Below are 21,961 nucleotides of genomic sequence, written 5' to 3' on the forward strand. Positions count from 1 at the left end.
TAATGTTCAAACTTAACTCATTATTTAGAAAGGCTAGTACTAAATGAGATCCAATCTATTTTTATTCCAAGGCCCGGGCTTGGCCTGAGGCCCAATAGTTTATTGAACAATTTCCACATTGATGCAGAAAACAATGGGGTCGAGCACCAGCCTAACAGAGTTGCAAGGCTGCAAATCTCTCTCGTTTCACAATAGCCTAGTTCAGGCCCAAATGGGAGCCCAAGCCTTACAAAGAAAACGCACAAGCTGAAGATAGGAGATTCGCAGATCGGGCCCATACAAAAACATGGGGGACATTTAAACTTTAAGAGCATTGAAACTGAATTCACAGTAAACCATAAGCAAGCAGCCTTTACACAAGGTAATTCATCATTCAGAACATGCCACGACTAACCTTAAATCATCTAAAATTAACATTACAATATGTACTAAACTATTAAACCTTTATCAATCCCGACATCCATATCAAAATATTGTATTATTAAACATACTAAACCTCAAGTTTATATATTCTTCAAAAGGTAAACCTTTTAAAATGACCATAGACCCATTGATTGTCTACATCATATAAACAATAGATTTGTTTGGGCTTCATTATTGCCAACTTGATCAATTCGTGGCCAACTCTACAACCATAACCCAATATTCAGAAGTATCTACCCTTCAAGGCCTTTTAAACAAATTTCAAACTAAGTACAGTTTATTCTTCAGGAATACGCCTAACACTAGCATATCAAAACCAGTCCAGCATTGGTTTCAGCCCATGATATTAATAAACCAAATAGGAGTATATCATCGGATCCATTAATAATGGAACAGAAAGTACTTAACTACATCTAAAGTTTACTGAAAATTAACTTAAGAGTCCAAGTTCACAATTACAACAGGCTACATAACAATCGCAGAAGTTATACTAAGTTTTAACTAATCATATAAACAAACTGACTAATGAATATTAAATCACAACCAAAATACTAAGATCACACTTTCAATGAGGTTGAGTCTCAAGCATTGAAACCATTTTCCATTTAAAAATCGACACTTCCACTCCAAAAAGGTCTGAAAATGTACCTGGATACAACCAAACAGCCTCAGAATTTTAAGAGAAGAAAATGAAAGCAGCAGTAGTTCAACAGGGAAATCTAGCAGTCAACAGCAAGATCAGCTTAGCAATTCAAACATGAATCAGCTTCTTTCAACAGTCTTGAACCCAGCTGAGAACAAGTTTTAGAGCTTTTTAGAAAGGCTTGACTATCAGGGAACTTTAAAGAATCAAAACCAATTCAATTTCCAAAGCAATTTTCAGTACTTTTGGAGTATAAAGAAGCTCAACCGTTTTTGCTAAATTTTCAGTATTTTTGTCTCTAAAATCTCTAAAAAACCTCCCTTGATTAAGAAGAAAAGGCCTTTTATAGAGAAACTTTAGGGCAGCATAAAATGATTCAGACTTTGCCCATTAATCCTTTTTGAATTTTTGTTTTTTGCTACTTGGTCCTTAATTCAAAAATCTGTTTTGAAAACAAGTCCCAAACCCTACCTTCCTAGAAGTTTTCCAATTAGTTACAAATGATTCCCTTACCTTAATTTCCTAAACTACCCTTTAAACCCCTATCAATTACCATCAAGCCAAAATATGGGTCAATTTGACCCAAGACTGCCCAGACATGGGCCCTCCCAAAATCGAGCTAATCCCTTTCTTTGGGCCTTTGATTTATAGAAATCCCCACCCAATTCAAAATTAAAAACTCACAAAATGTACACTTACAGGGTCGTAAGGACTCATGAAGTCCTGAGCCAAAAAATAGAAGCAGAAGGCATATGAATAAAATCGAACAACAAAACAGAACGTGCTGACTAAAAATAAATCTAAACTAGCATGCATACAAAATGACTTAAGTAACTAGAAACGTAAGAAAGAAGAGAAAGAGGCAGAAGAAAATGAGATGAGAAATAAAAAAAGTGAAAAATGAAGAAAAGAAAGCAACAGCAAAAGAAAAATACCTAAAAGGACGGTTGGACAGCGGTCATGAACTATCTTCAAAATCTTTTGATGTTTTGACCAAGATTGACGTTAATCATGTGTTCCCGTCGGGAACACACGAATAACATCAATTTTGACCCTAAACCTTCATTGACATTAGATGATTTGGGAGTTTTGGAATTTTTAGGGTTTGGGTCCTGAACTTAGATCTAAAATTCGAACAAGTGTAGAGGGATTCGAGGGAAGTGACTTTGAGCTATGGAAAAAGGGAATTGTGAGGGTTTTATGGTGTAAATTTGGGATGGATTGGGGTGGCACTACCACCGGAGATGGTGGAGAATTCAAGGGCGGCGAATGTTTTTTAGGGTTTGGGTTCTCTGAAGACGACGAGGTGACGTGAGATGAATTGGGGGGGGGGGTCAGGCTTTCAGACATATTTATAATAAGTAACCAGTTAGTTCCGAGTCGTTGAATGATTGAAATCCAATGGCTGTGGTTAACCCAATGAAATTGGGTCGTTTGGCTTCAGGTGGAGCTGGACCGAGTTAGGGCGTGGGTTTGGGCTGGACTGGACGGGTTTTTATTTTTTGCAAAATCATTTGGGCTGATAGAATTTGGCCCAAAAACAGCCTTCTTAATTCCTTTCCTTTTAATTTTAATTGTTTTCTTTTCTCCCTTTTTTTTTTCAAATTAATTCAAATCCTAAATTAACTCTTAAACTAAATTAATTTCCCAAATTAAACTAATTACTCATCATAATATTTACAACAATTAATTAATTCCCAAATTAAAAGAAACTACAAAATTTAAAGTTTAAAAGCTAAAAATGCAAAGTGAGTCATTTTTTTTGTGATTTTTCATTTTGTAAAACAACTAATTAACCTAAAAATATAAAAATAAATCCTAAATGAAAATGAAATGTATTTTGTATTATTTATGATTTAAATAAAATAAACATGCACAGAAAAATGTAAACAATTATCAAAAATGCTTCAAAAATTTCCAAAATGGAAAATAATTGAAAGAAAAATCTATTTCTTTGGGATTCTGTAGGAGTAATTCATATAGAGAAAAAATCATGTGCCCACAATCCGGGGGCACTACTTCGAACAAGGGCACTTTGCAGCACCCTCCTGGCCTTTTCGAGGTCAGCTAAGACGTCGACCTCGGGTTAGGTGACATAGCCTTGCGGAAGTCTTGAATCAAACAAAAAACGGAGCTAGAAAGCTTTTTATGAAGTAACCTGTGTTCGTACAATGATAAAAGGAAGAAGGACTCGGATTACCATGATTTTTGGCCTTCCATCCATATTTGAGAGACATCTCCTTCCACAGGCGAGATTCTGATGTTGTGATATCCAGAATTATTTGGACCCGCAGGTCTAAACCTTGAACTCATGGTGGCTCCTATCGGGTAGATGGAACAAAAGAAACAAGAAGTTCATCAACAACGGAAAACAATCTTTTCACGAAGGAAGGAAATGAATCGTAAACTTACAAAAACGATTCACGACTCAAGAAAGACGGAGTTGTGGCGAAGATGATGTCCCTGGTAGCATTGATGACAAATCGCTCCATCCACCTGCAATCATTGTCATCATCCACGCTGGTGAGGAGAGTGTGGTATCCACGTTTGCTGAAGTTTATTACTCCCCTATGGAAAATTTTGGGAGAGTAAAGATTCATCATATGTGCAAGGGTTAGGGTTTCCCCCATATCCGTGCACAATTGGCGAAGGCAAGCCACCATGCACCATTTAGTTGGGCCTACTTGTGCTAAGCAGACCCGGTACCGGTGGCAAAACTCTAAAATTATGGGGTCGAGCCCTTCATTCAACCCTAGGGAGAATGGACCCAAGGTAAGGGGATACGTATAGACATACGTAAAACCCTCCTTGGTGAAGGTAACCCACTATACCATATCCGGATCGAGGATGTCAAGATTAGGGAAGTTGCAGTCCTCCTTCACAGTAGGGATACTAGAAGGTCGAATGGAGGATGGATACCTACTAACAGCCCAAGTCCGTGAAGACGCAAAGGGGGCCTTCTCTTCGAAGTCATTAGCAGTATTGAGGTGTTTTGGTATGATGGTGTTTACAGTAGGAGGTTCAGAATCGACTTCAGGGCCTCCATCGAAGAAAAGACCAAAGTTTCCACAGGGTGCAGTGAAAGAAGCCATGGTAATGAAAGGTTAGTAAAACTATTGATAAGAAAGTTGGAGAAAATGGAAACTTTTCTATGAAAAAGAGTGCAGAGAAGAAGAAAGACTTATGAAAATTTTGAAAGTAAAAGAAGTAAAATAATGAGTAGAAGTGAAGTTATAGACGGCAAAAATCATGGTCAAGATTACCTCGAAAACCGGCAAAAATATTTGCTGAATCGTGAGTCATCACATGTTCTGGGTATTAAATGCGAGAAAAGGTGCATTCTTTCAAGCGTCAGAGACTGGTCAGGAACGTTTCCTCTAAGAAAGGGATCTTCACTAACTTCCCGGTATCAAGAAGACATGTCACCAGAAAGTAGGGAACTATCTGTATGAGGTAAAATTGGTTTATAATAAATAGTAGAATGATAGCATAACATGTGGAACCGAAGACAGGTAAAAGGCGAGTCAAGTAATAACCAGAACCGGATACGCGAACTGCAATTAACAATGGGTAAATCCCTAAGGGAGCGTGGTCACTGGGAGCAGATTGAGCATTTGCCATCGAATAACATTCAATGAGAGAATATTCTCTAACATTAAATGAGCAACTGTTATAGAGAATATCATTCATGGCCTGCTGTTACATATTCATCAATGACTCCTTTATTATCTTTTAAGTGGGGCTTGATCCTAGGATCTTGTTTCCCAAGGTATAGCTATAAATAGCAGGCTCGGCAGCCATTGTAACACGCTAAATTCTTGTCAAACATATGCTATATTTTAATTTTGCTCTCAATTGAATAACTTTATTTGCTATTATCATTACTTTAACTTTTATCCTCGGAGACATTGCGCTCGGAGCCAGGCTTGTCGTCTTCTTCAATTCCAATAACCCAATCTCATTGTTAATCTTATTTCTCTATTATTTTTTGATAAAATCAGTTCGCTTATCTAAAAACCACGTATTAAATTTAACTGTACTGTTTTATAGGTAAATAGCTAGCACCAGTGTGTCCACCGCCATATCGCATGTCGTATTAAACAATTATGGCCGTGTTTAATATTAGTTTGTATTTAAGGGTATTTCAGTTCAAGACTACTCTTACGCAGTATAAGTATATGGAAAACACATTCATGAAGGGGAATTCAACCTAAGAGAGCTTTGGAGTGCGGCTAAGGCAAGAAGACACAAAATTCCGATAATTTTTTGATCGAAAATCTGCGCAAAATGGGAGTTTATATAGGTGCGTTGGTTTTAATGTTGTCTATATCTTTGAATATGTTTGTGATGACTTCCTCTAATTCTATGGAGTAGTTCATTCCTACGAGTTTGATAGATATGTTATTTTGAGTATTATTTCTGGATTTGACTCTTGTTTAATTGTGTATATTTATTAATGGAATTTTGGATTGCTTTTGAAAAATTATTCATGGATTTATTTAATCGAATGAGGAATATCTTGGTATTTATCTTTAAAATATTTTATTTGATTTTATTGGTAATTCTTCCAAGTAATGAAAAGAGCTTTTTAAGTTATTGATTAAACCAAGTTAGGAGAATATTCGAGAGACGTTTTTCTAGACTAATCCATTAATATTTTCTTGCATATCTTCTCAGTACTTCATATTAATTTATCTCGTAGAGCTTAGTGTTCATTCGAGAGAAGGATATTGACCTTACGATTGAGATAATCATGTAGTGAATTCGTGAGAATTATTAGGACATTAAAAGTGAATATAAGCAGAGTTAGATCCGAATAACTATTCTGGACCTATCATGTCACGATCCTTATTTTCATATTAATAACAACCTGTCTTAGCTTAAATCTCTAATTGTTTGTGATTGATTTTACTTAGTCATAATTTTAGTTTGATAGTTATAGTCATTAAAAATCTCAAATCAAAAGTTTGATTGATCCTAAACAGCGACTAGCAAATAATTGTTTGAATATTATTAAACCAATCTATGTGGATACCATATCTCTCTAACTATATTTGACTAGAGAACTCTAATTTTTATACACTGATTTTACGCTCGTCAATCGCCAAGCAAGAAAGTTAAGAAACATCAAAATAGATACTAGGACTCAGATTATAGAGAAGGACAGACAGAGTATTCTGAAATGAAACCACTTTTTTAGTTTAAATATGTAAATTAAAAAAATAAAACCACTGCAAATTTACCTATTTTATGGAGTTGACATAACACGAGATTTCCCTAATCCATGATTACAGCTTCGATCACTACTTGAAAAATTCGTATACACATTTGATTGAGATTCAGTCAAATAGTCTGTTTCTTACTTTGACAATTCAAATCAATTTAAGTACCTGTTAAAGTCTTGCACTATATATTAGGAGAACTCACTTGTCAACTTGTGCTTCCTCAGTTGGATCAAATAAATTATGTTACATAAAAGTAAATTATTTTACTCTTCTAATTTTACTCAACTAGATTATTGTCATTGTTCTATTGCCATTGCCTTTGCATATTTTTATATGTAATGACCCGGCTGGCCGTTTTGCTTTTTAGAACCCCGTTCCCCTAGTTAAGGCTTCCCGCACTTGCTTTTACTGATTTATGACTTGCGGGAATGGTTGGTTTGGGATTTGGAAGAGTTTGGGTTAAAATAGGCACACTTGATTCCCTAAGATTTTCTTAAAAGACTAAGTTTGACTTTGGTCAACATTTTTAGTAGACTGGTACATCTGGTTACCAGTCTGGTGCGCGTTCTTGATCATTGTCCGAGACTTCCACGATGAGCTGCTCCCTTCCTGTGCCGTTCAGTAGCATGATGGAGTCTCTCTTTATTTTTGGCTGTCTATTCTATTTTAGACAGTATGATAGATTTATTCTTTTGTATATTCTACTAGCTGCCCACAAACTTGTAACATCCGGTCATGGCACAAACATTAGTAGACTATTCTTTTGGGGATTGTATAACTATTTTGTACGTTACTAATTATCACATGTTTTAACTCCAAATTCAGAAATTTCTGTACTTGCTTTAGTAAAGTAAAGATAAGAACTTATTAATATTTCCGCGTTGGCTTGCCTGACAATGGTGTTAGGTGCCATCATGACCTATGATGGAATTGGGTCGTGACAACATGGTATCAGAGCACTAGGTTCACGTAGGTCTCACAAATCATGGGCAAACCTAATAGTCTTGCGGATCGGTACAGAGACGTCTGTATTTATCTTCAGGAGGCTATAAGGTGTTAGGAAACTACTTTTTATTTGTCTCCTATCGTGCAGTGGTTGGTGTACTAAATTTTCCCTTTTCTATTCTCTCACATATGGTGAGGACATGTACGACCGATGTTTTAGACCCGGGAGGAGCCGCTCCCTCCATTGCTAGAGGCCGAGGTAGAGGCCAGGGGAGGGCACCGGCCCGAGGTAGGGGGACATGGGCATCCCAGAGCTGTTCCAATAGCACCACCAGCAGATCCTACGGAAGATCCTATCGTTGAGGAGCAGGGCGAGGTGCCCGCAGCTGAGCCTACCCCAGCAGACTTTATGACAACACCAGGTTTTCAGGAGATCATGTGCCGTATGCTGCGGTTCATGGACACCATGACTCAGGCTGGTTTATTTCCAGCGGATCTAGCTACATCACAGGTACGAGAGGGAGCACAGGCCCCTACTGCTCAGGCTCCTGGTCATGCAACTGCAGTGTATCAGACTTCGGGTACACTACCCGCGGATGGGACTCAGCCAGTTGTTGTAGTGGTGCTCGAGCCCAGACTAGCTGCGGATGTTGACCCACAAAAATTATTGGATAGATGGACTAGACTTCACCCTCCTATCTTCGGGGGTGAGCGTCATGAGGATGCCCAGGATTTCATTGATAGGTGCAGGGACAGACTCCACATCATGAGGATATTGGAGTCGCATGGGGTTGACTTCACTACTTTTCAGCTGGAGGGCATGGCCCGTAGATGGTGGTGCTTTTATGGTCTTGGCAGGCCAGCAGATTCTCCTCCCATCACTTGGGGTCAGTTCACGCAATTATTCTTGGACAAATATATTCCACCCTCTGAGAGGGAAGAGCTGCGGTATCAGTTTGAGCATCTTGAGCAGGGTCAGATGTCCGTGACCGATTATGAGGCGAGGTTTTCTGAGTTGTCTAGCCATGCACTCATGATATTTCCCACAAATGCAAAGAGAGTGCGGAGATTTGTTGCGGGGTTGCACCCCGGTATTCATGCTAGCATGGCCCAAGAGGTGGAGATGGGTACTGAGTATTAGCTAGTGGTAGAGATTGCTCGCATGATTGAGGGTTATTGCCAGAGGGGTAGAGAGCAGATTCAGCAGGACAAGAAGGCCCGATTTTCTAGAGAGTTCAGAGGTGCCCCAGCTAGGGGTAGAGGTCACTTCGGGAGGGGTCAGCCCAGTAGGCCCCCGTATTCAGCAGCAGCACCACCTCCCTGAGGTGCTTCAGTGAGTCCCTATTTCAGTGCGATGCCGGAGAGTTCTTACCGCCCACCAGCTATTCAGGGCTCCTCCGACGGGTATTCTGGTCATCCGGGTTCTTCCAGTGCTTACTTCAGTGCCATGCCAAAGAGTTCATATCGCCCACCAGCCATTTAGGGTTCTTCTAGTGGATATTCAGGTCAGCAGGCCCAGACTTCAGGACAACAGGCTATGGTGCCGAGAGGTTGCTATGAGTGTGGAGATTCGGGTCACATGAAGAGAACCTGCCCCAAACTTTGGGCAAGGCAGTACAGCAGAGTCAGCAGCCCATGGTTTCAGCATCGATTGCCCAGCCTCCCAGAGGCAGGGGACAGATGGGTAGAGGCTGTCGTAGAGGTGGAGGCCAGGCAGGGAGAGGCCAGCCAGCTACTGCTCAGACAGGTGGAGGCCAGTCAGCCAGCACTCCGGCCAGATTCTATGCCATTATGGCCAGACCAGATGCATTGGCCTCCGATGCCGTTATCACATGTATTATTTCCGTCTGCGATAGGGATGCTTCAGTGCTATTTGATCCAAGGTCTACCTATTTATATGTGTCATCTCTGTTTGCTCATTCTCTGGATATTCCTCGTGAGCCTTTGGGTACTCATGTTCATGTGTCCACTCCTGTGGGCGATTCTGTGGTTGTGGATCGGTCTACCGGTCCTGTGTGGTTACATTTTGCGGTTTCGAGACTAGAGAAGACCTTCTGTTGTTTGACATGACCGATTTTGAGGTCATCCTAGGCATGGATTGGTTATCTCCATATCACGTCGTCCAAGATTGCCATGCCAAGACTATTACATTAGCAATGCCAGAGTTGCCAAGGTTGGAGTGGAAGGGTTCCTCAGTTAATACATCTAGTCAGGTTATTTCTTTTCTGAAGGCTCGAAATATGGTCGAGAAGGGTTGTTTGGCTTACCTAGCTTATGTTCAGGACACCACCGCAGAGTCTCCGACGATTGATTTAGTTCCAGTAGTGCGGAAGTTTGCTGATGTGTTTCCTTCTGATCTTCCTGGTATGCCGCCTGATCGTGATATCGATTTCTGCATTGATTTGGCTCCAGGCGCCCAACCTATATCTATCCCACCATATCGTATGGCTCCGAAAGAGTTGAAGGAGTAGGTTGAGGAGTTGTTAGCAAAGGGGTTTGTTAGACCCAATGTATCACCTTGGGGTGCACCAGTGTTATTTGTGAAGAAGAAGGATGGGACTATGCGGATGTACATTGATTACCGCTAGTTGAACAAAGTCACCATCAAGAACAAGTATCCGTTGCCTTGTATCGATAATTTGTTTGACCAGTTGGAGGGTGCTAGGGTGTTCTCTAAGATCGACTTGAGGTCAGGGTACCATCAGTTGAAGATTCGGGACTCGGATATTTCGAAGACTGCATTCCGGACTAGATATGGCCATTATGAGTTTTTGGTGATGTCTTTTGGCTTGACTAATTCCCCAGCATCATTTATGGACTTGATGAACCGGGTGTTCAAACCTTATATTGATTTCTTTGTCATCGTTTTCATTGACGACATCTTAATATACTCACGTAGCCTGGGGGGGGGGCACGAGCAGCAGTTGAGAGTAGTGCTTCAGACCTTGCGAGAGCAGAAGCTATATGCTAAGTTCTCCAAGTATGAGTTTTGGCTAGAGTCAGTGGCATTCTTGGGGCATGTTGTGTCAGTAGAGGGTACTAAGGTGGATCCCAAGACGATTGAGGCAGTTCAGAGTTGGCCACATCCTACTTTAGTGATCGAGATCAGGAGTTTCTTGGGGTAAGCAGGTTATTCAGATGATTTGTGCAGGGCTTTTCATGTATTGCATCACCTCTAACTAGATTGACCCAGACTGTTAATTATTTGTGCTATCCATGCTTAGTAAAACTCTTTTCTCATATTATTTGACCCTAGTAAGTGTCAAGTCGACCTCTCGTCTCTACTTCTTCGAGATTAGATAGGATACTTACTGAGTACATATTATTTATGTACTCATACTATACTTCTGTACTTAATTGTACAGGATCTGAGGCAGGTACATCTGGTTACCAGTCTGGTGTGCGTTCTTGATCATTGTCTGAGACTTCCACGGTGAGCTTCTCCCTTCCTGTGTCGTTCAGCAGCATGATGGAGTCTCTCTTTATTTTTGGCTGTCTATTCTATTTCAGACAATAGGATAGATTTATTCTTTTGTATATTCTACTAGTTGCCCACAAACTTGTGACACCAGGTCTTGGCACACATATTAGTAGACTATTCTTTTGGGGATTGTATAACTATTTTTGTACGTTATTAATTATCACATGTTTTAACTCCAAATTCAGAAATTTTTGTACTTGCTTTAGTAAAGTAAAGATGAGAACTTATTAATATTTCTGCGTTGGCTTGCCTGATAATGGTGTTAGGCGCCATCATGACCTATAATGGAATTGGGTCATGATGCTACCACAAGTACACAACGTATGTCTATATTTTTGATACATCTAATACATTTTTGACATAACTTATATAAATGACTGTACATAATTTTTACCCTATCTGTATAATATAACGACCCAGCCGATTATTTTGTGTATTATGGTCTCGTTCTTCTATTTATTACTTATTTTATGTTCACTTGTGGTTATGTGACTTGCTAGGGTAGTTGGCTTGGTTCCGAGGATGTTTCGGGGTGGATTGGGACACTTAGTCCGAAGGTTGGTAGCTTAAGTTTAAAGAGTTGACCAGAGTTTGACTTTCATGTAAACGACTCCGGAATGAAGTTTTGATGGGTTTGATAGTTTCGTATGGTGATTCTGGACTTGGTGTATGTCCAGATTTGGATTTGGAGGTCCGTAGGTTAATTTGGTGCATTTTCGCGAAAGTTGGAAGGTTAAAGGTTAGGAAGGTTGAGGGGTTTTGACCGAGAATTGACTATGTAGACATGTAATTTTTGATCCTCCCCGAGATTTTATACATTTTTAGCGTTTAAATATTTAGTTTAGGTTTAGTATCGCTATTCTAAATAGCTTTGACTCTTTTACTTTATTTTATTACAAAAATGAAAATTACAAAATATTTTCTCTTATTTAGCTAATTGATCTTTTATATTGTTACTTTTAGTTTATCTACCTTTCATAAAACTGAAAAATACAAAAATAGCACCTTATTTATATCTTTATATAGTCTTGAAAATACAAAAAAAAAAATAAAAAATAATTTCATGTTTTAATATAATTCAGTTTAATTAATTAGAATTAGTTTTTGCATTGTGTAATATTTTTTATCTTATATTAAAGGGAGTTAACTAAGGTTTTGGATCACAATTTTAAGAGTCTTAGAGCCTAATTTTAGGACCCAATTCGAACTTAGCCCATAAATCCAAGCCCAATACCCAATACCCATTAAGCTAACCCTAGAGACTCTTCTTCTTAACAAAATACAAAAAGACACACTAGACCTAAGACCTAAAAAGAAAATGGCTGCAACAGTTCTTCTTCGTTTTGGAGAAACGATTCTTCACCTGATGAAGCCAACGGAGGACCCCTCTTCTTCAACCTAAGACAAAAAATCTTAAGAACCTAAAGAACACACCCCTCCACCTTCGACCCAAAAATGGCAGAGATCTAAGAACCCAAACCAGCCGCAGTAGACCCCTCTTAGTTCCCTCGTCTCTCTCACTGAAAACTGGCAGCAACAGCCACCTAACCTACCGAAAATCCATCCTTTCAACAACTAGCGACCTTCTTCTTCCCAAGTAGTGATGAGTGACAGCTAACAAACAGCCGTTGTTGCTTCTTTAACTCACTCACAACCACCACAACAACCAGAACGCAGCCTTCTCTCTCTTGTTTTTTTGTCGCGCCTCTGTCGCCGGCGAGGTTCCAATGTCGTCGCGTCTCCATTCGAGTCCTCGTCTGTTAATCGAGCTTCAAAGCAGTCTTGTTATGTTTTTCATTCATTAATTTTGAAAGAAGCAGTCAAGCAATTGTAAAGGTTCATTCTCTTCTGCTCTTAAACAAATTTTGTAACTTCGACTAGCCTTAACAATATTTCATTGAGTTACCTGTTTACTTGTGTTAATGTGAGGAGAAGGAAACCATGTTGGACCTGTTAACTTAGATATTTTATTGGCATTAATTTGCTGATCATGAATGAGGACTCTAATTAAAATGTTTTCAATGTTGACGGGCCAGAGTCCACGTTTGGTTTGTTGTTTTCATGTTATCTTTGTATCTCCTAATTTGTTTCTATTTTGTCTCTTTTTGCCATAATGAATTTGTCAAATAAACCTTATGTTGCATTTCTTGATTAATTGGTTTGAAATCTGATTGTCTGCCTCGATAAGGTTTTAGTATAAGTAGCATTTTATACATATAGTTAGACACACAATTGTAAAATAGTGGATTTTATGTGAGAAATTGTAAATGTTTTTCTATTACTTAGTGATAAAATTGATCTTGTAGCAATCCTTCATATGGAAATCTACACTTTTTCCACAACCACTTCGATCGTAACTTGCTTTAGGCGCGACATAATATAAATTGAGGTATGCGTTCGCGCAACTTCGGTAAAACTTTCTTAATAATAATAAATCGTGATTAATTGTGGACACGTACGCGTGACATGATTTTTGATGTGCCGAACAAAATGAGTACACGTACGCATGAATCGTTTTAAGATAACTCCATAATTATGAATAAATCAAGTAATTAAAAACGGTTAAGGGGGCAAATGCACATAGGTTTAAAAATAAGTAATTAGACGATTTAATAAGCCATGTATGATTAAAGCAACCGTGCTAAAACCACATAACTCGGGAATGCCTAACACCTTCTCCGAGTTTACAAAATTCCTTACCCGAATTTTTGTGTTTCGCAGACTGTAAAACAGAGTCAATCTTCCTCAATTCGGGATTTTAAACCGGTTACTTGGGATACCATAAATTATCCCAAGTGGCAACTATGAATCGAATAAATAATCCTGTTTCGATTATTGCCACTTTAATTAGAAAAACTCGGTTATATTCCCTTCGGGGTAGGAAAAGGAGGTATGACAGACTATATTGATATTGAGTTCAAATTTTGGTTTCGGGAGTTGGAATAAGTTTGTTGTGTTATTTGCGACTAGTGTGCAAAATTTGAGGTCATTCGGAGTTGATTTGATATAGTTCAGCATTGGTTTTAGAAGTTAGAAGTTCATTAGTTTTATTAGGCTTGAATGGGGTGCGATTCGTGATTTTGATATTATTTGATGTGATTTGAGGCTTCTACTAAGTTCGTATCATATTTTAGGACGTGTTGGTATGTTTGGTTGGGTCCCGGGGGGCCTCGGGTGTGATTCAGATTGAATTTGGATAAGTTTTGGTCTTTGAGTGTTGGATGAAGTTTCAGGCTATTGGTGCTTTCGCACTTGCGGTGGGTATAGCCGCAGATGTGACACCACAGGTGAGGTGAGATGGCCACAGATGCGAAGAGAAGTGAAGACTGGGAAGACCGCCGATGTGCGTACATTCCACAGAAGCGGGTGCACTTTTGCAATGAGAGGTCCGTAGATGCGGAGCGTGATTGGTTTGGCCTTGGTTGCAGATGCAATAGGTGAACCGCAGGAGCGGGTGAGACATCGCAAAAGTGCTCCCGCAGGTGCGGAACAATTACCGCAGGTGCACTTGGTCGGAAAGTCGGTGAAATTTTGCACATGTGATGGTTGACCCCGCAGGTGCGACTTTGAGGGTCGCATATGCGGGATCGCTGGACAGGATCTTTTAAGACGAGGTTTTGGTCTTTTCTTCTCACTTTTGTGATTTTGGAGTTCGGACTAGGACAATATTTGGAGAGTTTTCCACCTAGATTGAAGAGGTAAGTAATTTTTATCACTTTTGTCCATAAATATTAAATATCATTGATTATTAAACCTAATTTTCATGAATCTAAGTTAGAGTTTGGGAATTTTTGAACTGTGTTATTGGAGAGTGAAATTTGGGGATTGGATGGTCGATTTTTTATTGGAATCGGGTGATTTTGGTGTGGTTGGACTCGTAATTGAATGGGTGTTCGGAATTTATGAATTTTATTGGGTTCTGAGTTGTGGGCCCCGGATTGACCTTTTGGGTTGACTTTTTGATTTGAGTTAAAGATCTTAGTTTTATTTTTTGGAACCACTTCCTATGATTTTTATTGATGGTATTGTGTTACTTTGGATAGATTCGGATCGTTCGTAGCTTGATATGCACGGAAAAGACTTGTTAGATGGGTGATTTATATTGCTTGAGGTAAGTACCTTACCTAAACTTTATTGAGGCACTAGTTTCTTGAATTATTTGTGATAGCTATGTACTAAGAGTGGAGCATATGTGTGGGGTTCAACCCATATGCATGCACTGGGGTACTATTTCCATGCTCGGGGTAGTGCTTAGGCTATGACATGCCTCGAAATGATTGCTAAGCTTCAATTTGAGATGTTTCTCCTATTTGTACCCCTCTATGAGCTATTGTACCGTAGTTGAGATTTTGTTGAGGTTATTCTTCCGATTGAACATGATAAACTTCTGTTTCTTGATGAAAATTATGTAATCTCGCTGTGATAGCACACATTGCACTTGCTTACACTTTTCCATATTACTTATACCAGTCCAGGAGTATGAAACTTGATAATCATTGATCATGTACATGTATTCCCGTATATTTGCTTTTTCTGTGTTATGAGTTGGAGTGGTAGCCTGTGACCACACCGGGAAGATTGTGATTATTGGCACGTGAGTTTTTCCATGCAGTTGATTCAATTGGCACGTGAGTTATATGTGCAGCACGTGAGGTGTCCGTGCGATTGATTCTATTAGCACGTGATTTGTCCGTGCAGCGTGTGGATGATATGTATCTATTCCCCTAGAGTCACCCTCTCATGTTTCTCTCTTCATGGTGTACACACGGTTATTGACAAAAATTGATCAGTGGATTGGTACGGATGTGGAAAGGTTGAGGAAAGTCTGTCCAGTGTTGTTTTGGAATTGCATTTCCTCTTTACTAGCAATTTCCATGGTTCATTATCTAATTTATCTGCATAACATCATATATGTTGTATTAGTGACTGATTAGAGATTTTAAGTGATTGTACACACACAGATAGTCCTTTTAGTACTTTATACATGATCACATTATTGTTCTGCACTTGTTGGATTTATGAAATTGTATAGGTTATTGCAGGTATCATTTGTAATTCTTGCCTCTTTTACCTCACGGGTTAGTTACGATACTTATTGAGTACATTGGCTCGGTTGTACTCATAATACACTCTGCACTTAATTGTGCAGATCCATGTGTGGGGACCAGCTATCAGTAGTAGATTTGTTTGTGGGACTGAGCTTCGAGAGGCGAGGTAGAGCTGCATTCTTGGCCGACATTTTGACTTGTCTTTTCCTATATAATGTTGTTTCAATTCAGATAGTATTGCTATTTAGTTATTAGACTTGTATTCCGATGTAGATATCATGACTCCGTTTACCAGTTTCTAGGGGATTTACCTTGTATTAGTAGTATTTCTCTATATTGAGATTTCAGGCTTATGCTATTTTCTATAAATTCCGTTGTTTTTGTACTTTATTGTTATGATTCGGCTTGCCTATCTGGTGTTTTTAGGCGCCATCATGATGGGTAGGGATTTTGAGTCATGAAAAGTTTAGTAGAGTCTTGCGGATCGGTACAGAGACGTCTATACTTATCTTCAAGAGGCTACCGAACAATTAGGAAACTTCACTTTCTTTTATTGTAGTCATGTGAATTTGATAATTCCAAAATATGAATTTAACTCTTTTATTCTCTCACAAATGGTGAGGACACATGTAACTGGATCAAGCGTCGGCCACAATTACCACCGGATAGGGCCATGAGAGGCCGGGGCCACGGTAAAGGCCGATGTATTGCTCGTACTACAGCCAGAGCATCACCTGTGGAGCTGCTAGTTGTTGTAGCTCAAGATCAGGTACCATACATGGTTGAGTCGGTAGGACCAGCTGATGGTAGGCTAGGAATTCATGCTTTAGCTATATTATGACTCTAATTACTACATTTTGAATGTATTTAATCCTAATTGTTAGTACTTTGTACTTATTACGTATGTTATGTCGTATAGGATGTGATTTTGAGTGAAAAATCAAGTTTGAAGCTAAAATGGATAATTTGGAGCTTTGAAGTCTAAGTAGAATCTTAAAGAATTAAGTTGGGATCGTGTTCGGGGCTTGAGAACCATGTCTGGATGTTAAAAATTAAGAATAAAATTATTATGGAAAAAATAGACTACCGCGCCGTGGGGCACAAGGTGCTAGTGCAAAATTCCTGCAGAGTGAAAAGAAACCTGTTCTCTAAACTTTCCCACTGGTGCGGCACATGGGCAACACGAGGCACACCACACCTGTGTAATTTTCTTAGGGTGTTGTCCCACTTTGGCTTGGAGAGGATAGTTTCATCCGGTCTCATTCCTACATGGTATAAATAAATCAAAAACACGATTTTTAGATGACTTTTGACCTTGGGAGCTTTGAGATAACATTGGATGCTTCAAGACACAAAATTTCATCATCTTTCCATCAATTCAATACGGGAGTTTGGATTGTAACGTTGGGTTGATGTTTTCTTTTTCTTTAACTCTATTTGTGATGACTTTCTACATGATTATGAAGTAGTTTCCCTTAGGGATTGACATAAGTTTGCGACTTGATTGTTATCTATGGATTTGATTATTATTTGATTGCTTGAATTTATTGGAAGAGCTTTAACTCTAGTTGTAATTTTATTCATTATCGTGTTTAATCAGAAGAGGAGCATAATATTGAATATTGTTGCGAAGCATGCCTTAATTTATTTTGTTACTTCTTTAAAATAATCGAAAGGGCTTTGTGATCTACCTATTGAATTAAGATTGAGAAATATTCGAGAGAAGTTTCTACTAGACCATTCTTACCAATAGATTCTTGCAAGTTTCACCACACTTTATATTAGCTTATTTGAACGGTTTAGGTTTAATCGAGAGAGGAACCTGAGTCAGAATAATAGGATAATAACCTGTTAAATTCGAGAGAATCAATAGATCATTAATAGTGAAATTAAATAGTGTCAATTCCAGGATAATAATCTTGCACATGTCATGACCCTTATCCGTCATATTGATAACAACCTAATTCTGCTAGCTTCTAGTTTTTCATGATCAATTGTCAATTATTTTACTTTTAATAGTTAATTGTAGTCTGTACTCATCCCAAACCAAAGTGTTGAACATCCCGAATGGCATTTAACCCATAAATTACTTGAACATTATTTAAATCCAATCCCTATGGAGACGATATTTTACTATACTATCTTTGACTAGTCACCAGCTCAGGCACCGGTAGTGCCCATTGTGATTCCTGGACTTCAGAAGATCTTAGCCTAGATTTTGTCTATATGCACAAGCCTTGGTCAGGCACTCTCAGTTCCAACTGCACCAGCCACATCACAGGCCGAGAGAGGTGCCCAGACTCCTTCTGCCCGTACTCTAGAGCAGCTAGCTCAGGGTCACCAGACACCGGGTGTGTCACGACCCAAGTTCGCCCTCTGTGAACTGTCGTGACAGCACCTAGTCTCTACGACTAGGTAAACCTAACAAATTGTGGAAAAAGGAAACGAAATACAAAACTAGCAACAACTACGGATAAAACATAATAAAAGCGATTAAGATGTCGCTCGGCATATACAAATACTCACTCTTAAAACCAAATGAACTCCCAAAACCCGAAATCTCATGAAATCACAAGCTATAGATACTACATAGTGTTATAACTCCAGAATGTCTAATCAAAAAGAATCTCTGATATCGCCTGCCTCACTGATCGAACGGTTGAGAACAAGAACCTGGACCTGCACACGAAAAATATGTGCAGGAAAGGGCATGAGTATACCACAGCAGTACCCAGTAAGTGCCAAGCCTAACCTTGGTCGGGTAGTGATGAGGAAGGTCAGGGCCCTACTGGTTATATATATATACAAGGTTAGGCAAGCCACTTATCCCGAACCAGCTCAAAATCAATCTAAAACCACGCTCTTGCCACGAGTATCCAACTTCGAGTGGCCCAAATCTTATCAAATAAATTTCATAATGTAAATATAACTACAAACAACGAATTTAGCTAAAGGAATCGAAGCTAAGGTAAGAAAATAGAAAAACGCCCAAAACTCCTCCCCGGGCCCACGTCTCATAATCGAGTAAAAATCACAAATTATGAACACGCATTCACTCACGAGTCTAACAATACCAAATCACTCAAATCCGATACCAAAACCTCGATCAAAATCCCAAAATTAGGTCTAAGAACTTTTCTCAACTTTTCCCCAATTTTTTTCATCTAAATCCCGAAATTAAATGATAAAAATAACAATAGATTAATGTATTAGAACCAAATTAGAGTTAGGATTCATTACCAAATCTTCCTCCTTCAAAATCTCTCCAGAAATCGCCCTCTACCGAGCTCCAATTCGATTTTTCCAAGTTATGCACTCAAACCCTCGATTTTCTCTTTTTCTACCAGCGAAATCCGCTTCTGCGAGGGGTTGACTACACCTACGGTCCCGCTTCTGCCGCTCCTACTTTGCACCTGCAGATTTTCATTAAACGACCAGAAACCACACTTGCGCTCCTTTCTCCGCAGATGCGGTCCACTTTTGTGACCCTATAACCGCATCGCGGTCACTGGCCAACAGTGCCCAAATCGCACCTGCGACCAACTTTCTCACATCTGCAAGCCGCACCTGCGGGCTCCTCACCGCAGGTGCAAAAATACCAATTGCAGCACCTCAGAAAATAGCCTAAGTCCAAATTCCAATCCGTTAAGCATCTGAAAATCACCCGAGGCCCCCGAGACCTCAACCAAACGTGACAACCAATCTTAAAACAACATAGGAACTTAGACCAACCCTCAAATCACATCAAACAATTCAAAAACCACGAATCACCCTCCAATCCAAACATAAAGAACTTGAAACTTCAAGAATCCTACAACCGATGCCGAAACAAACCAAACCAAGTCCTATTGACCCCAAATTTTGCACATAAGTCACATTCAACACAACAGAGCTATTCCAACTTTCGGAACCGGATTCCGATCCCGATATCAAAATCTCACTATCGATCCGGAAACTTCAAAAATTTAACTTTCGGCATTTCAAGCCTAAATAATCTACGGGTGTCCAAAACACAATCCGAACACGCCCCTAAACCCAAAATCACCCAACAGATCTAACAGAATCAACGGAATTCCATTTCGAGGCCGTCTTTGCACTGCTCCGACTACGGTCCAAATTCTAAAGCTTAAGCTCTCATTTAGGGACTAAGTGTCCCAAAACACTCTGAAACTCAAAACGAATCCTCCCAGCAACTCAAAATAGCAGAAACAAATACGGGCAGAGCAGTTAATAGGAGAGCAGGGCATTAGTTCTTAAAACAACCAGTCGGGTCGTTACATCCTCCCCCTCTTAAAACATTCCTTCGTCCTCGAACGAGCATATAGACATACCTGAAGTAGTGAAAAGATGAGGGTAACGGCTGCGCATATCCTGCTCGGCCTCCCAGGTCGCCTCTTCGACTGGCGGACCCTGCCACTGAACCTTCACTGGTGCAATGTTCTTTGACTTCAGCTTTCGAACCTACTTGTCCAATATCGCCACTGGCTTCTCAACAGAAGATAGATCCTAGTCCAACTGGACTGAACTGAAATCCAACATGTGTGACGGATCACTGTGATACTTCCGGAGCATCGAAACATGAAATACCGGATGAACTCCTGCCAATCTAGGAGGTAAGGCAAGCTCATAAGCAACCTCCCCAACACGTCGCAATACCTCAAAAGGACCAATGAACCTCGAACTCAATTTCCCCTTCTTCCCAAATCTCATAACACCCTTCATAGGCGAAACCCAAAGTAAAACCCGCTCTCCAACCATATAGGAAACATCACGAACCTTCCGGTCCGCATAACTCTTCTGTTTGGACTAGGCTGTGCGGAGTCTATCCTAGATCACCTTAACCTTCTCCAAAGCGTCCTAAACCAAGTCTGTGCCCAATAATCTAGCCTCACATGGCTCGAACCAACCCACCAGAGATCTACACCGCCTACCATACAAGGCCTCATACGGTGTCATCTGAATGCTGGACTGATAAATGTTATTGTAGGCAAACTCCACCAGTGGAAAAAACTGTTCCCAAGAACCTCCAAACTCCATCACACACGCATGGAGCATATCCCCAATAATCTGAATACTGCACTCGGGTTGTCCGCCTGTCTGGGGGTGAAATGCTGTGCTCAACTCCACCCGAGTACCCAGCTTATGTTGTACGGCCCTCCAGAACCGTGATGTGAACTGAGTACCTCTATCTGAAATGATGGAAACTGGAATACCATGCAGACGAACAATCTCCCGGATATAAATCTCTGTCAACCGCTTCGAAGAATAGGTAGTACACACAGGAATGAAATGCGCGGACTTGGTCAGCCGATCCACAATCACCCAAATGGCATCGAACTTCCTCAAAGTCCGTGGGAGTCCAACTACAAAGTCCATGGTGATCCGCTCCCACTTCCACTCCGAAATCTCTATCTGCTGAAGCAAACCACCCGGCCTCTGGTGCTCATACTTTACCTGCTGACAATTGAGGCACCAAGCTACAAACCCAACTATATCTTTCTTCATCTGCTGCCACCAATAGTGCTCTCTCAAATCCTAGTACATCTTTGCGGCACCCGGATGGATGGAATACCGCGAACTATGGGCCTCCTCTAGAATCAACTCCCATAGCCCATCAACATTGGGTACACATATCCGACTCTGCATCCTAAATACCCCGTCATCACCAATGGTCACATCTTTGGAATCACCATGTAGAACCTTATCCTTAAGGACGGGCAAATGAGAGTCATCATACTGATGCTCTCTGATACGATCAAACAAAGAAGACCGATAAATCACGCAAGCTAGAACCCGACTGGGCTTCGAAAGATCCAATCTCACAAACTGGCTGGCTAAGGCCTGAACATCCATCACCATGGGCCTCTCCGCTGCTGGTAAATAAGCCAAACTCCCCAAACTCTCCGCTCGAGGACTCACTCCCCAAACAAGGAAGACCGAGAAATCACGCAAGATAGAACCCGACTGGGCTCCGAAAGATCCAATCTCACAAACTGGCTGGCTAAGTCCTGAACATCCATCGCCATGGGCCTCTGTGCTGCTGGTAAACAAGCCAAACTCCCCAAACTCTCCGCTCGGGGACTCACTGCATCGGCCACCACATTGGCCTTACCCGGGTGATACAAGATAGTGATATCATAGTCCTTCAGCAGCTCTAAACACCTCTTCTGGCGCAAATTAAGATCCTTCTGCTTGA

Source organism: Nicotiana sylvestris, chromosome 6 (genome assembly GCF_000393655.2).
Source record: "Nicotiana sylvestris chromosome 6, ASM39365v2, whole genome shotgun sequence".
Taxonomy (NCBI): domain Eukaryota; kingdom Viridiplantae; phylum Streptophyta; class Magnoliopsida; order Solanales; family Solanaceae; genus Nicotiana; species Nicotiana sylvestris.